Source organism: Elgaria multicarinata, chromosome 11, assembly GCF_023053635.1.
Source record: "Elgaria multicarinata webbii isolate HBS135686 ecotype San Diego chromosome 11, rElgMul1.1.pri, whole genome shotgun sequence".
NCBI classification, from domain to species: Eukaryota; Metazoa; Chordata; class Lepidosauria; order Squamata; family Anguidae; genus Elgaria; species Elgaria multicarinata.
Window position 1 is genome coordinate 11,535,574 of NC_086181.1, and position 14,947 is coordinate 11,550,520.

General features: G+C 46.6%; 1 protein-coding gene across 1 annotated transcript in view; it reads left to right on the forward strand.

The window, feature by feature from the left end:
* Positions 1–11,194: 11,194 nt before the first annotated feature.
* TBKBP1 (TBK1 binding protein 1) overlaps positions 11,195–14,947 on the forward strand; it is a 69,893-nt gene continuing 66,140 nt past the window's right edge. Inside the window, exon 1 of the mRNA XM_063137368.1 lies at positions 11,195–11,224. The gene's annotated coding sequence lies outside the window, so the exon portion shown is untranslated. The remainder of the gene's footprint in view (positions 11,225–14,947) is intronic.

The window sequence follows — 14,947 nt, forward strand, 5'->3', positions numbered from 1 at the left end:
AAGGGCATTTTGGTTCCGTGAATCAAGATAAACCCCCAGCAATATGAAATACTTCAGGGCCTTTGTGGTTCTATAGGAATCCATTATAGGATTCCTATAGATCTGCAAACACATTCAGATAGCTTCTCTCGCCTTACAAAAAGCTCCCCCCACCCGCCGCCACGTTCATATCCATTTCATGTGTTTGGCCAAGTGTGTTTCAGCATGCAGAAGCGGAGGCCACAAAATATTACTATTTTAAGGTCACAGGACTCATTTGTTCAGTTCCAGAGGGGGTAGCTATTTAGTTCATTGTACTAATTTTGTGGCATATTAAATCAATGTGACAAATTTTCAAAGCTAGAGATTTATCCAATACATGTGTGTATAATTGGTTGGCAGATACATAGGCATACATTACACAGTATAATGTGTGTGTGGGGGGGGGGTCAATGGGGTGAAAAGGCCAAGAAATGCAAGAGGCAGCAAAAATGCTCATGGAGTGATGTAATGTGGCTGTGAGCTGCTATAGATGGAATTACTTCTATTCTCCAAATATAGGGTATTTTGAGACTTTAATACTCTTTCCCCATGCCCCACCTTGCATAGCAGGTTGTCTGTGGAAGCCTTTTTCCACACACAAATGCATTTATTCATTGCTGGAACAAGGCAAGTGATGTTTTGCTTAAGGAGGGAAAATGTTAGGCCAAATCCAAGCCACTATTGCTTAATTTCTATTCTTTATTTAAAAAGGTACTGGGGCCTTTACTAAGTGTCCTGGAACACTGTTGCTCGGATCTTCAGACTACGTGGAGGGTGTGTTGTGATTACTCAGTGGTGAGGTAAAGGCACTCTGTACATACTCAGGCACTTGCATTTTTGCTTCACAAATCCAGGTTTTAGATGCCAAATTGAACTTTTTGCCACCAATGATAAACCCTGGGGCTGATGATACAGGCTTAATCTGTAGTGCCACTTCTGGCAGTTGTGTTCAGAAATAAAGCTGATTTTTCCTTTCCTGCTTTAAAATTGCTTAAGGTGCTCCTTGGGCACATTATAAAACCAAATTTATGGCCTTGGCGTTCCCTAATCCTTTTTAGCATAAATCTCTCTGTATAGAAAATCTATAGTGGTTTATTTTGTAAGTGATTTATTCTCCCTACTTCACCTCTGAAGGGTTTTTTGTTTCGTTTTTGGGAGAACCTGTTGATGGTGATTGCTTTGTTAAGCAGATGAAACGCAAACCCTGTGAGCTTGGGCTACAGTGGAGTGGCTGACCCCAGGTCTGCTGAGCCTCATTTATTATTACTTAAGTTCTATATTTTGTATTTCTGCCAAGGAGCTCAAGGTGTTGTGCATGATTCCGCCCCTCATTTTTTCCTTACAATAATCCTGTGAGTTAGGGTAGGCTGAGAGACAGTGAATGACCCTAGGTTAGGGTGACCATAAGAAAAGGAGGACAGGGCTCCTGTATCTTTAACAGTTGCATAGAAAAGGGAATTTCAGCAGGTGTCATTTGTTTATATGGAGAACCTGGTGAAATTCCCTCTTCATCACAACAGTTAAAGGTGGAGGAGTGTGACCAGATTTAAAAGAGGGCAGGGCACCTGCAGTTTTAACTGTTGTGATGAAGAGGGAATTTTACAAGGTTATTCATATATACAAATGATACCTGCTGAAATTCCCTTTTCAATACAACTGTTAAAGATACAGGAGCCCTGTCCTCCTTTCCATATGGTCACCTTACCCTAGGTCACCTACCTTGAGCTACATGCTAGAGTGCGGATTTAATTCTCTGCAATACTGGTCTCGACACTAACCTCTCCTACTCATGTACGAGTGGAGATCTGAAGCCAGGTTCTACACACTGACCCAGTTTGCGTGGTTAACAAGCCACAGTGTGTCTACTCAATGGGTCTACTCTAAGCATGCTGAAGCTTGGATGCAACTTAGTAGAATCTGAAAAATAAAATAAACAGTGCCCCCAAAAATCTTAAGAGCCAGCAAAAATACGATTCCAAAAGCCCTCCCCTTAAGATAATCCAAAAGCTTGGCACAACAGAAAAGTCTTTACCCGATGTTGAAAAGCCAAAGTAGGAGGTGAGGGCGGGGGGCATCTGAGATTCCCAACAGTGGTGCTGTTAGGGCAGGACTAAGGGGCAGAAGGGCCCCTGAATGCAGGTAGGGGTGGCTTAACATATTTTGGAGTAAGTGGAGCAATACATGCTGATTGCCATCTAAATTAGGGGTGCAGGACCCCTTTCAGTCCGAAGGCCAGATTGCATTTTGGAGACACTCTTGAAGCTGCACTCCAGCGATGGGCAGGATCAAAGTCGAAAGCAGTTGGAGCCAAAACCCCAAATTACCTGCCTTTTTATCTTAAAGCTCTCACTATAGACAACTAAGCCTTGAGACAGACATTTCAACGGGGAAGATACTGCACAAAAGCTGGGAAGCAATTCAACGCTCAGTGGCTTGGGGAAAGGAGGTGTGGCCAAGGGAAGGCATCTGGGCAGCCCCAGAAGCTCAGGTTGGGGCCTTACGAGGGCTGAGGTCCCTAGATCAATTGTACATATGCTGAGAAGGAGGTGTGGGTGGATGTGTGTTGTCCCCGTCCCCCCCAAATGATCCTGAGGGTCATTTTCAGAATCCCATCTCACAGTGCAGAATGAGCTAGGCTGTGCTTGGAGAAACTTGTGGCTCTGAAAATAATGAACTACTTTGGATATACTAGACACCAAATGAAATTAAGGCAATGTGCAACCATACACACAATAGTTGTGGGGATTTATCTTTGATAAGTGAAATGCTATAATGGCTTAAGTGACAAATTATGGCGAAAAACAACAACGATGGTTTTGGACTGCTACTGTTTTAACTATCACACAGCTATTTCAAGCCCATTACATATTCGTTGGCCAACTCATTTCCTATAATTTGATGCATGGAATGAGCAAATTGAATTGATTACTAAAGTACGACCATAAATAGGAAACAGTCATACTCTTTGAAGCAGGTACAAGATAAAAACACATGCATGTAGATACAAAATGACCAATATAAGTTGCTTACAAGCAATCATGTTCAATAATGTGAAGGTACAATGTTTACCGAATAAGTCGGCTTCTAATTTCTTGCCTAAAGGGTATGAGGAAATTGATAAGCAGCAGGATTGGAACAAATGGCACTGCAGACACATGATGCTCTCCCAAGAAGCCAGAGTCATAAGCCAAGATCAAACCCTGACTAATGATTCTGGTTTGTTGGGAGGTTAACGAACCAGGGATCCCAGTTAGGACATAATGCTAAAGAAACTACGGACAGAGGCTTCTTGGTTTGTTTAGCCAAGCAGAAGCAATGGCACAGCATGCACCAGCATGCTTGCTAGTCCCCAGTAAGCCAGAATTCTAAAGAAATCTATCAGGCATACTCTGGTACTGGTTTTAAGGGCTCACCACAGTGACCTGGTTCCATTGTAACGGTAAATTAGAATCCTAAGTATCTTGGTTTGCTGTTACGTCTGAATCAAGCTACTGTGTTGAGCACTGAAGTTTTCTGTGATATCTTTGAGTTTATTTTCACCTAAAACCAGTACCAGATTTTACATAAGAGCCATGCTGGATCAGAACAAGGGTCCATCTAGTCCAGCACTCTGTTCACACAGTGGCTAACCAGGAACCTACAAGTGGGACATAGGTGCAACAGCACACTCCTGCCCATGTTCCCCAGCATCCGGTGTGTATAATCTTACTGTGTGTAGATTTTCTATCACACTTCAAAGGTTATCTCTGTGATTATATGTCTGGTTGTACATCTCCTTACCTTCATTTTGATGTATGCTATATCCAGAGGTTCATTGGTTTCAAAACTGCAAGAGTTTCCCCGAAAGAAGCTTACCCCATGCCATGCAGTGATGTGTGACCTTGAACGTAACCTTCAAGCTCCTTTTTGAGTGTGGCATCCACCCACATCCTCTTTGTCACCTGATCTTCAATTGATCTGGCCTGAGCACCTGCTTTTAATGTATCGACACCAATGCAAGTAAACAAATGACATTGTGGCTGACTTACTAAAAAAATCTGTAAAGTGCAATTCTGTGTGTTTAGACAGGAAAAAGTCTCACAACTCCCAACATTCTTCAGCCAGCATGAACCTCACATTCTTGAAACCCGAGGAGCGATATTTTGTCCACTATGCCCAACGTTCCAGGCACCATATTTCCCCACTATTAATTCTAATTGCAGGCAGCTCCCCTAAAGCCTATATCCCGGATGCTGGGTTGGGATCACACAGTGGAGATGCATACACAAATTCTTTGCATGCATCAAGGCCGAACCTGAAGACCTGAAAAGGGTTTCTAGAACATACTGGACATAAAGCCTTAGGCAGCTTCTAGCCCTCCAGATGTTTTGGCCTACAACCTTCATCAGCCCTAGCCAACATAGCCAATAGTGAAGGATCATGGTAGGCCAAGACCTCTGGTGAGCCACTAATTACCACTGTTCTACACACTTATGTTTGTTAAAATAGCACAGTCCTTGGGGATTGAAAAGCAACCTGTGGAGAGGCTGAAAGACCCTGTTTTTGATACGGTGAACGTCGAGACATACATGCCAGTAGCTATTTTGTTCTTGCCAATGCTTTTACAGACTCTTCAACTATCATGGAAAGCTCCGGCTTCTATGACACTCACTTTGAAATGGTTCGAAAGTATGTATAGGGTCTTAGAAAAGGATGCTGAGTTTCTTTTTACACAACCGTGGACAAACTTGACAATTGTTGAATCTGCTTCAATCCCCAAGAACCGATCACAAAAAATCCACTCAGCCACCATAAACATGGAAGGGCGATGACTGGATTTGATAGGTCACAGGATCTATTCATCTGCAGTGTTGAGCCTCCAAGTGTCCCAAGTACCCAGCTATCAAGCCACCATGGCAAGATACCCAAAAGTTTTTTATGGGATGAAATCGGTTTGTTATGCAACTATCTGAAGACCAGAGGGAATTCATCAAGGTGTTCTAAAAGGAGGTGAATAATTTAGCGAGGCCACAGATCAACACTGTCCACCATCAGGCTGACTGTGGAGCGAAGTCAATAGTTGGGGTTAAGATGGGCAGGTATGTCTTAGGAGGCTTGGTCCCAAATTGAAGTTCTGCCTTTAGATGGAGCAAGGCTTCATCTACCAGGGCGATGTCGACAGTCTCCATACCAGAGACTGCTTTCATATGTCATTACTAGTCCAGGCCATTCACTTTCATATGTCATTACTGCTTGGATGTGTGATACAGGGTAGATTGTTCATTTGGGCGAGCCATTCTTTCATCAGAGCTTCATCACAACACCTACCCACCTCCAGTAAGTGAGCTCATTAATCGCCCATATATGTGGTGCACAGAGACCATGAGAAAGAACAGGTTGCTGCCCTGTAACGGTGGTTCTTCCAGTGCATTCACACAACCCCCACACCGCCCCCGTTTAAATGTTGATGAGTACTGCACATTGTTACGGAGACGTTATATTATCTACCTCGGTTCTGAGGCCACAATGAGGTCTCATGAAATGAGGGAATAGGCAGGAGCCTGCCCCGACATGCACCGTAGGACAGTGGGGGAGGGTTCCCACCAAAACTTTCTCAGCTTTAGAAGTTTCTCAAATTGAGGCTCCACATAGGCACAGAACCCATATATGTGAATGCACAGATGACCATGAGAAGAACCACAGCTACAGGTAAACAACCTGTCCTTTCACACGTCACTGTCTCTACTAGATGCCAACTTGGTCCTACTCCAAGATCCTTTAGGCCAACCTTCCTCAAATTGGTGCCCTCCAGAGGGATTGGACTGCATTTCTGATGATTCCTGCAATTCCATTTCAGTGGCCATACTGGTTGGGGATGGTGGGAGTTGTAGTCTGACACCCCCATCCTTGAAATGGTACAGCTCAGGCATAGCTTTGCCACCCCAGTGAGAAAGAAGCCCAAGAAGGCTGGTGGTGGTGGTGGGCTTCCTCTCTTTGCTTCTTGACAGTAAAATGTTGATTTTCTTATAGCTCCAGATGTTACATTTTGCCTCTGATTCACTTGCCTAGTCTCACACAAAGCTAGGCAGATGGGAGAAATGCTCTGTGTGTGTGTGTGTGTGTGATTTGTTTGCGCAGTTTATTTAATAATTTTTGCTTCCCTTCCATCAACTTTAACATCAGAGCCTGATGGCATGCCCTAATTTGTACTTCAAAGCATTCTACAGCAAGTCGGGAGAGAAAAGAAGAAGAAAAGGGTGGGTGGGTGGGGGGGAACCCAGCCGGGAAATAATGCCTGCCTCTCTCCTTCCTTTCTTCTTTCAACTTCTATAAACCTATTTGTGAGCAAGCGATTTTATTTTTAAATCCTGGATGCCAAAAGGATTTTCCCACACCCCACTACCTCCTCTCTCTCTCTCTCTCTCTCTCTCTCTCTCTCTCTCTCTCTCTCTCTCTCTCTCTCTCTCTCTCATATATATATAATTGCTTTTTTTAAAAAAACAAAAACAAAAAAACAGCCCCACAATGTATATATAGCAGGGTGGCCCATGTGTGATACATTCCAGTCCTCTATTTGAAGAGCTGCCGAGTCCATGTTTGGTTTAAAGATATACATCAGAAAGGAGGACAGTGGCCTTGAAGCTGCCCACCCATGGTGAACACCTGGAAAGCAGCCTGAGCAGGAGGCACCCGGCTCACCTGGCCACTGTCGTCCCCTCACCCACCCCCGGTGAGATGCATTGTGTTTCTATTTAAATTATAGTGATTATTTCTAAATTTGCATCTGTACATATAAATTTGCTCCTGCTGATTGTCCTCTTTTCTGGTGATGCATAACTAACCGGCCACTCTAATATATAGGCTGTAACAGGCTGCCTCCCTCCCTTCTACCAAAAGGCATGAAAGATAAAACTCCACAAGCCAGAAATCTAAATTCTGCAGAACCAGACTTATTCATGGCTAGAATGCTATTTTTGCAATTGTTCATGCAAAAGTTGTCTGCTCTGTTTAAAATATCTGTCTCCTTTAGCACCTCCTCCTCACTTTTTCTTTATTCTGTGCATCCTCATATAATACGGGTTATAAGGTAGAGCCCAGAGACTTAGGTAGCATTCTTTTTCTTCGCTTATGCTTGGATTCCAACGGATAGTTGGTTTGGGGTTTGGTGTGGAATTTTCTGGTAAGACAGGTTGGATAATACTCGGGTTGGACGACATGAGGCTTGGCTTATTTGCGTTGGCTTGTGGAATTCTTGCATCCTGGATTGCATAGGGTAGAACAAGGCTGGGCAAAAAGTTGATTTCCAGATGTTTGGGACCAAGTCCCAGAATTCCTGACCATTGGCCATGCTGGTAAGGGCTTCTTGGAGTTGAAGTTCAAAACATCTGAAGATCTACCTTCTGCTCACCCCGAGGAGGAGGAGGAGGAGGTGGTGGCTGCTGCTGCCGCAGCTAAATCTGCTAGACACTAAACTGCTAGATGCAAGCAGGGCTGGCACAAGGTATTTTGCTGCCTGAGGCAATGAACAAGATGGTGCCCATTTCCATTCGATGTATAAATAGTCAACTGGACTGGCAGATGAATCTGTCTTCAATACTGATGGAGACCGTGTCCACCACTGCAACAGGAAGCAGTAGGCTAATCTGTAGGGTGCAGAGCAGGCCATGTGGGGCACAGCTCTCTCCTTGCACGCCTTGCTGCTGCCTCCCAGCATCTGCTGCTTATGGAGATGGCTTCACTCTAACTAATGGGAGGGCCGGCCCTGGGCACAAGGAACCACTGGCTTCATAAAACATCAGAACAGCCATGATGGACTAACGGATGCCAGCAAAGGAAAAGCCCAACTCCATGCAAGCGGCTTGAAACTTTGGCTGAAGCAAAGGGGCAACCTTGGCACCTCGGTTGGTAATAAGGATAAGGAAAACATACCTGATAAGAGGTGGAGAAGGTGAACATCGGTGGGCCGCACAGCCGGTGGTGAAACCATAACAGACTTGGCTTGTTTTGAGAAGACGATATGAGATGTGTCTATGTGACTTACCTAAGTAGAGGCTTCATGCAAAGCCCCTACCAGTTACCTTCCGTCCCACAAGCAGATTTTGGGCCAATTCCAAAATACTGTCCCATCTCTGACCATTTTAAAGTGACTTTGACTCACTAGCCTTGTGTGTTTTCTCCTTCCTAGTAGTATAAGAGGTGGCTCAAGGGTCTACACCAACCTTCAACCCGGTACCTTCTGGATGTTTTGGACTACAACTCACAATTCCCACTGCCCATGCTGGCTGGGGATAATGGATGTTGTAGTCTCACACATCTAGAAGGCACCAGATTGGGGAAGGCTGATCATGTTTTCCAGAGATCTTGTATGGAAAAGTGGTTGATGAACATCTAAGGTAGGAACAGGATCCCAGGCCATGGTCAGAAGGGACTTGATGTTGCCACCTTGCTGAAGCTAAGCTGGTCTGGGTCTGATCAGTGCTTGGATAGACTATTTAGACATTCTCTGTACCTTCCCTTGAGAAGAAAAGTGGGGCATAAATGTATGAAATAAATATTTCTTACATAGCTATCTGAAGCTACCTTTTTCCTAGTTAGACCAGTGGTCCATTTAGCCCAATATGGTCTAATCCAGCTTTCCCCAACCTGATGTAGCCCAATTCTTACCATGCCTGCCCATTGACCATGCTTGTGGGTGCTGAGAGGAGTTTTTGTTCAAAACATCTGGAGGGCACCAGTTTCAGAAAGACTCATGTACCAGGAGAGGCAGCAGTTCTCCAAGAGATCAAGGCATGATGTTCCCAATCCCTGCTCCCCAAGATGGTTTTTAGCTTTAATTTTATTAATTGCATTGATATCCTGCCTTTCCTAAGGAGTTCATGGTGGCATGTGTGGTTCATCACACCTTTTATCCTCATTACAATCTTGTAAAGTGGGTTAGGCAAAGATATGACAACCAAGGTCACCCAGTGTGAGTTGAGTGGGAGTTGAAGTTCAGTCTGAAATTTTGACGGATACCTTAACCCAGCCTCTTCCAATGCAGTGCCTTCCAGATGTGTTGGGCTGCAACTCTCAGCCAATGGCCGTCTTCACTGGCTGGGAATTATGGGAGTTGCAGTCCCACACATTTGGAGGGCATTGCATTGGGGGAGGCTGCTCTAACCATAACACTACACAAAGAACCTCAATAGGCCTGTTCAGACGATGCTTCAGGCTCTGTGGTTAGCGAAACTGTGGTTCACTGTGGTTTGCACTAACCACAAGCTGTGCTGTCACACGCAACACTTTAAACCATGGTTAGAGCCGCTAACCCTGCTGCAAGCTAGTGAGTGAGTGAGCAGGGTCTAGCAAAATACATTGCACAAGGCACTTTAAAACCCTGCTGCTTAAACAAAACCCTTAACCAGCAGGGTTTAAGGAGTCTTCTGAACAGGCCCATTGGGTTCTGTTTTCCAGAAGGAAACAGGCATGCCCTAATCCTGTGCTGTGCAGAGATCAGCTGCTGGAGCTTTTAATGGGATGGAGCTGATCTTTTCACCCACTAATTTTCCACAGGCCAATCCTAGGGCTTGAGAATTGAACCCAGGATCATCAATTTGAGCAAAAAACATGTATTCTCAGCTACCGGCTCCTTCGTTCCTCCTTCCCAACTCATGATTATCATCTTCAGGACCAGAAGGGTGCTGAAAAGGGAGCAAGTCCTGACTGGCCCTTTGATCACACTAACTTTTTACTCTTGAATAGATCTATTATGCCTGACAGTATTTATGAGCCATATTCGATCAGGTCTGTAACTGGGGTGTGTGCTGGTTCTCCTATTATTATTTTTTGTCTTACACTTTTTTTTATCAAACAAATAATTAAAAACAGTTTAAATTTTGATTGTAAAAGGCCTGCAAACCAGGCCTGCCCCCTATACTTTATTGGTACCTCCCCCCAAAAACATTTAGGCTGGCTATGGGCAATAAACCACTGTATAATTGTTTGTGACATAATTTTCTCCTTGACAGCTTCCATTAATATGTTTACCTCTATAGGTTTTTATTGGACATTATAATGTGTTGTGTTCAACATCTTCCATTAATATTTTTTTTATTTTCATAGGTTTACACTGAACATTGTATGTGTGTGTTTAAAAATTGTAATAGGAGATGGAAAATAATTATAAATTTTGCATGCATTCAAAATAAGGCAATTGTTGAGAATTACAGATGGCTTTTTGCCTTTTTGTTCTTAACTACATCCTAATTCATGTTTTCAACTGTTGCCTTTCTAATGTCACTTAGACGGATCCTTTTACATCCGAAGTCTTGCTGACTAATCCGGGTCAAGTTTCCGGATTAGCTACCTTCGCCTTTGTTTTCCCACCCCAATTCCAACAGCATGCGGAGCTGTAAATACAGTGTGTGTGTATATATATATTTTCAAGTCAGGAACACTCTCATTACCTCTGATTTCCGAAAGTAACTTGTGACTTGAAACCAAGGATGAATGAATAAATAATCCCAACAGAAAGGGCCCCCCATCTCCTATCTGAGTTACATCAACTTGGTTTTGTGGCTTGGCTGTTTGTGCCGTGATCATTTTTTTTTTTTTTTTGGAAGGGGGCGGCGGGGAGGGAGAGTGTTGTTGTTGCCGGTTCTCTTTAAAAATAATTTTAAAAGCCCAGTAGGCACTTCTTTTGCTCTGTGACTGTTTCCTGCTTCTGGCGTGTGTGTGTGTGTGTGTGTGCGTGCGTGCGCGCGCGTGTGTATTATCAGGAGCAGGAAACAGGAGCTGGAAGAGCAAGTGAAACAGAGAGAGAGAGAAAGAAGAGGCTATACCAGGCCAGCCAGCAAAGGCGGAGGAGGAAGAGGAACCTTTACAAACATTTCCTTTCCTCCCAACGTTGCGATCGTCGCCGTCTCCCCCCCCCCGCCCGCCTCTTTATTTTTGGCCATGGGGAGGTGTGGCAGAGACGCCCTAGGCCACAAAAGGTGATGCCACCACGTGGGATACGTTGTGGTTCTGCCGGCCTGAGGATGGCACACTTTGTGGTGTGAGCCTGGGGGAGGGGGAGCGAGCCGCTGGAGACCGAGGAGGGGTCGGGGGCCGAAGAAGCAACGAAAACAAGACGAGGGGGGAGCCACGGAAGGGCCCCCAACAAGCACCTCCCTGAAGCAGCCCGCTTGCACCGTCTTCAGCGCCTCAGGATGGAGGATCGTTCGCAACCAAGCTGGGAGGTGATGTAAGTTCAGCCCCCCCCCCGCCCCCAATCGCAACCCCCCCCCCCAGCCTCTGCCCTCTTCCCCGCGCGCAGGAATCCGCTTGGCGAAAAAGGAGAAAGGACGGCCGGGGGGAGGGGGGGAGGGAGAAGAAGCATTTGTGGGGGCAGCCAAGGTGGCGCCTCCCCTCCAGAATGCGCTCCCACCGATGAGCCCTGGGGGAGATGACGGTGCTGCTCCCGGGAGAGGGGAGGTCCAGCCACATGACCGCCCCCCCCACCACCCAGGGGGGCGCCGCAGGGCGCTCCGTGGCCGCGGCCCAGCGCCTCGTTGGGGAAGGAGCTTCCTAAGCACACGGCCAGGCTCTCTCTCCTCAGTTATGGGGTCTGCTGTCCCTCCTTCCCCATTTAATGGTATGGCTGCTGAACCCCCATTTCTGTCTTCCCTAGAATTGCACCCCGTAGCAGCCGGCCTCCCCCCCCAATCACTTTCGTTTTCCATCTCCAGTTGCATGCTCCCCCCCTCGAAGATATGTGCCCCTCCCCAACTAATTTTCATGCTGCCTGTCTTGACCCCCAGTTCCATGCTGCCCCTTCAACTTCGTTCTCTATCGGATTTTTAAGCTGGTTTCCGTCAAATCCGACCCCCCCAACCTTCGTGCACCCCCTCAGCACCCATGCCCCACCCGTGCGAATTGCATGCCGCCCCCTGGCCCAATTCCACATTGTCCCCACTTTGAATGTTCATCCCAACTAATTTCTGTGGCTTATCTCCCCCACACATCTGATGGCATCCTGCTAATTGCATAGTGGCAAAAAGCTGCAGCCACCGACCGGACTTATCCTTACCCCATCCTGTTCGTAACTCTCAGGATTTGTTCCTTCTCCCCTCCCTGACTTTCCATTCCATTTGGACTTCTGCTCCCTGGATCTATGCACCTGCCTTCCCTCCCTCCTTCCCATGTTATCTTTTCCCCTTCTTGTAGCACACTGGCTGCTAGGAGCCAGGCTCCCACCTCCCTACTGTATTTCTTGGCCTTTCCGTCCTTCTGCTCCCATTTCCTCTACTCCTACCTTGTGTACATCATGTACAGCATCTCGCACCATCTTGGCTTAGGGCCTCCAACAATTCTCCCAGCTCCCCTCCGTTTCCTATCCTATTGCACGTCTCTTCCCAGGATATGGTTTCCTTCACCCGCCCATTCCCACTCTGATTGCATCTTTGTGTGCCTCCCTGCACTTTCCCTGTGTTGGTTGCTGTCCCACTGTATACCATAAACTGCCACCCTGTATGTTGACCCTGATCCTAGGTTTTCTCTCTGCCCGTTTAACCGATCGGTTCCTGGTTGGGAGACCGCCTGGAAGCCCCCATGGGTTCCATGACAGAAGCAAAGCGGGATGGGAGCTGTACTAAATAAGTATGGAATACATAGTTGTACTCTAATCTCCTTGCCCCAAAGGTTTTTATACCATTCTAGCCCCTTTGGATTCCAGCGACCTTGCGTTCCCCCCTATAATTTATAATTGCATGATGGGCTGCCTGCCTGATTGCTCCCATTCTCCCCTCTATCCTCCCCTGTGCAGATTCACCCTACCCTCACCCTCCTCCTCCTCCTCCTCCTCTTCCCTTTTTTGTATTGTCCCCCATCATCTCTCCCTGTGCCTAATCAAACTATACAAATCTGAGTCTGATTTGAACCTGATTTGTGAAGCAAGAATAGAGGAAGAGTCCATGCAGAGTGTACTTTCCTCACCACTGAGGACGCCCAGATCACTCCTGCGTATCTGGGGTGATGAGAAGCGCAGCTCCCCTCCCAGCCCAGCCTGCTAGATACAGGATGCACAGGCTGCCTCTTCTGTTTCTCCGTGATTTTGTATCGGATTCTTTTGCATCTTATTGATAATATAGCCTTGTAACAGAAGAGGGGGAACTGAGAGGATGTGATAGAGGCCTGAGTGTTTTATTTATTTTTATTATTGCATTTATATCCCGCCTTTTTTCCTCCAAGGAGCCCAAGGCGGCATACATAATCCTCCTCTCCATTTTTATCCTCACAACAACAACCCTGTGAGGTAGGTTGGGCTGAGAGCCGGTGACTGGCCCAAGGCCACCCAGTGGGTTTCGATGGCTGAGTAGGGACTAGAACCCGGATCTCCTGACTCCCAGTCCAACACTTTAGCCACTACACTACACTGTTTTGTGTTTGAACCCTTGATCCCCATTTTCTCTCTTCTCCTCCAGCCCTGCTTACAGTTATCCAGCTTCCCAATCGTACTAGGCTTCAGTCTAAGGCTTCTGGGATTCCCCCCCCCCCCCATACACATCTGCACCCTGATCATGTGGCAACCATAATCCTTTGCCAAGGTTCCCTTCTCCAGAGGTGGCCTTCCTATAGGGCAGCCTTCCTCAACCTGGGGCGCTCCAGATGTGTTGGACTACAACTCCCAGAATGCCCCAGCCAGCTGGCTGGGGCATTCTGGGAGATGCAGTCCAACACATCTGGAGCGCCCCAGGTTGAGGAAGGCTGCTATAGGGCAATGGTGGCTCCAGGATTTGGAAGGCCCTTGGGCAGGACACCTCTATGGGTCCCCTTCCCTCAGTGGGCCTACCTCCTCACCACCATTGCCACCAGCTGCTCTTGCTCCTCCTCCTCCTCATTACTGCCGCTTGCTTGACTGGGGCCTTCTCTGTTGTCTGGGCCAGAGCAAGAGACAGGTGAATGAGCAGGGGAAGAGGAGGAGCAGCTCCATGGGGCTTTTGTTGCTGGGCCCATGCTGTGGTGTGGGCCCTTGACAGGTGCCCAACCATGCCTTCTCTTGGCGCTGGCTCTGGTTGTAGAGGGCAAAGTTTCAACATAAAGGGCGGCAGAGTGAGAGGCAGACATGTCTGACTTTGTGTGTGTATCGGTGGGGGAGCAATCCAATGGGAATTTCTTCAGCACGAGCCCCATTGACATAGACAGGAGCTGTACAAGGGCATCCCTTGGGAACTGTTTTCAGTGCTGGGACATGCAGAGTAACAGCTGAGAATGCTTCTGTACATGTGCAGAGTGTCCAGGGTAGGCCATCCTATGCGGTGGGGTAAGGGGACATTCCTTGTACCTGCAGTTCTAAATTTTTCTCCTCCATTTTGAACTCCCCCACCCCCTTCTTATATGTGAATGGGTTCTTACTAGTTCAATGGTTCTCAGGCTGTGGTCTCAGGACACCAGGGTTCTCTGGAGCTCTTTCAGGTGCCCCCCGAGGTAGAAGTGTAAATGAGAGGGGGAAATGAGATGCGGTTCAATGTAAGCAAGTATGTAAGGTGATGCATGTTGGGGCAAAAAAAACCAACTTCAAGTATAACCTGATGGGACCTGAGTTGGCGGTGACCAAACAAAAAAGAGATCTTGGGGTTGTGGTCATCAGCGCGATGAAAATGTCCACCCAGTGTGTGGCAGCTGTAAAGAAGGAAAAGTCCATGTTAGGCATTATAAGAAAAGGAACTGAGAATAAAACTGCCAGTATCATACTGCCTTTATACAAATCTATGGTGCGAACACACTTAGAATACTGTGTAGAGTTCTGGTCACCACACCTAAATATATATATGTTATAGAGCTGGGGAAAGTGCCAAAAAAGGCACCTAAAATGTTTAAGGGGCTGGAGCATCTCCCTTATGAAGAAGGTTACATCAACTGGGATTATTTAGCTTGGTAAAAAGGAGGCTAAGGGGAGACATGATAGAGGTGTACGCAATTATGCATG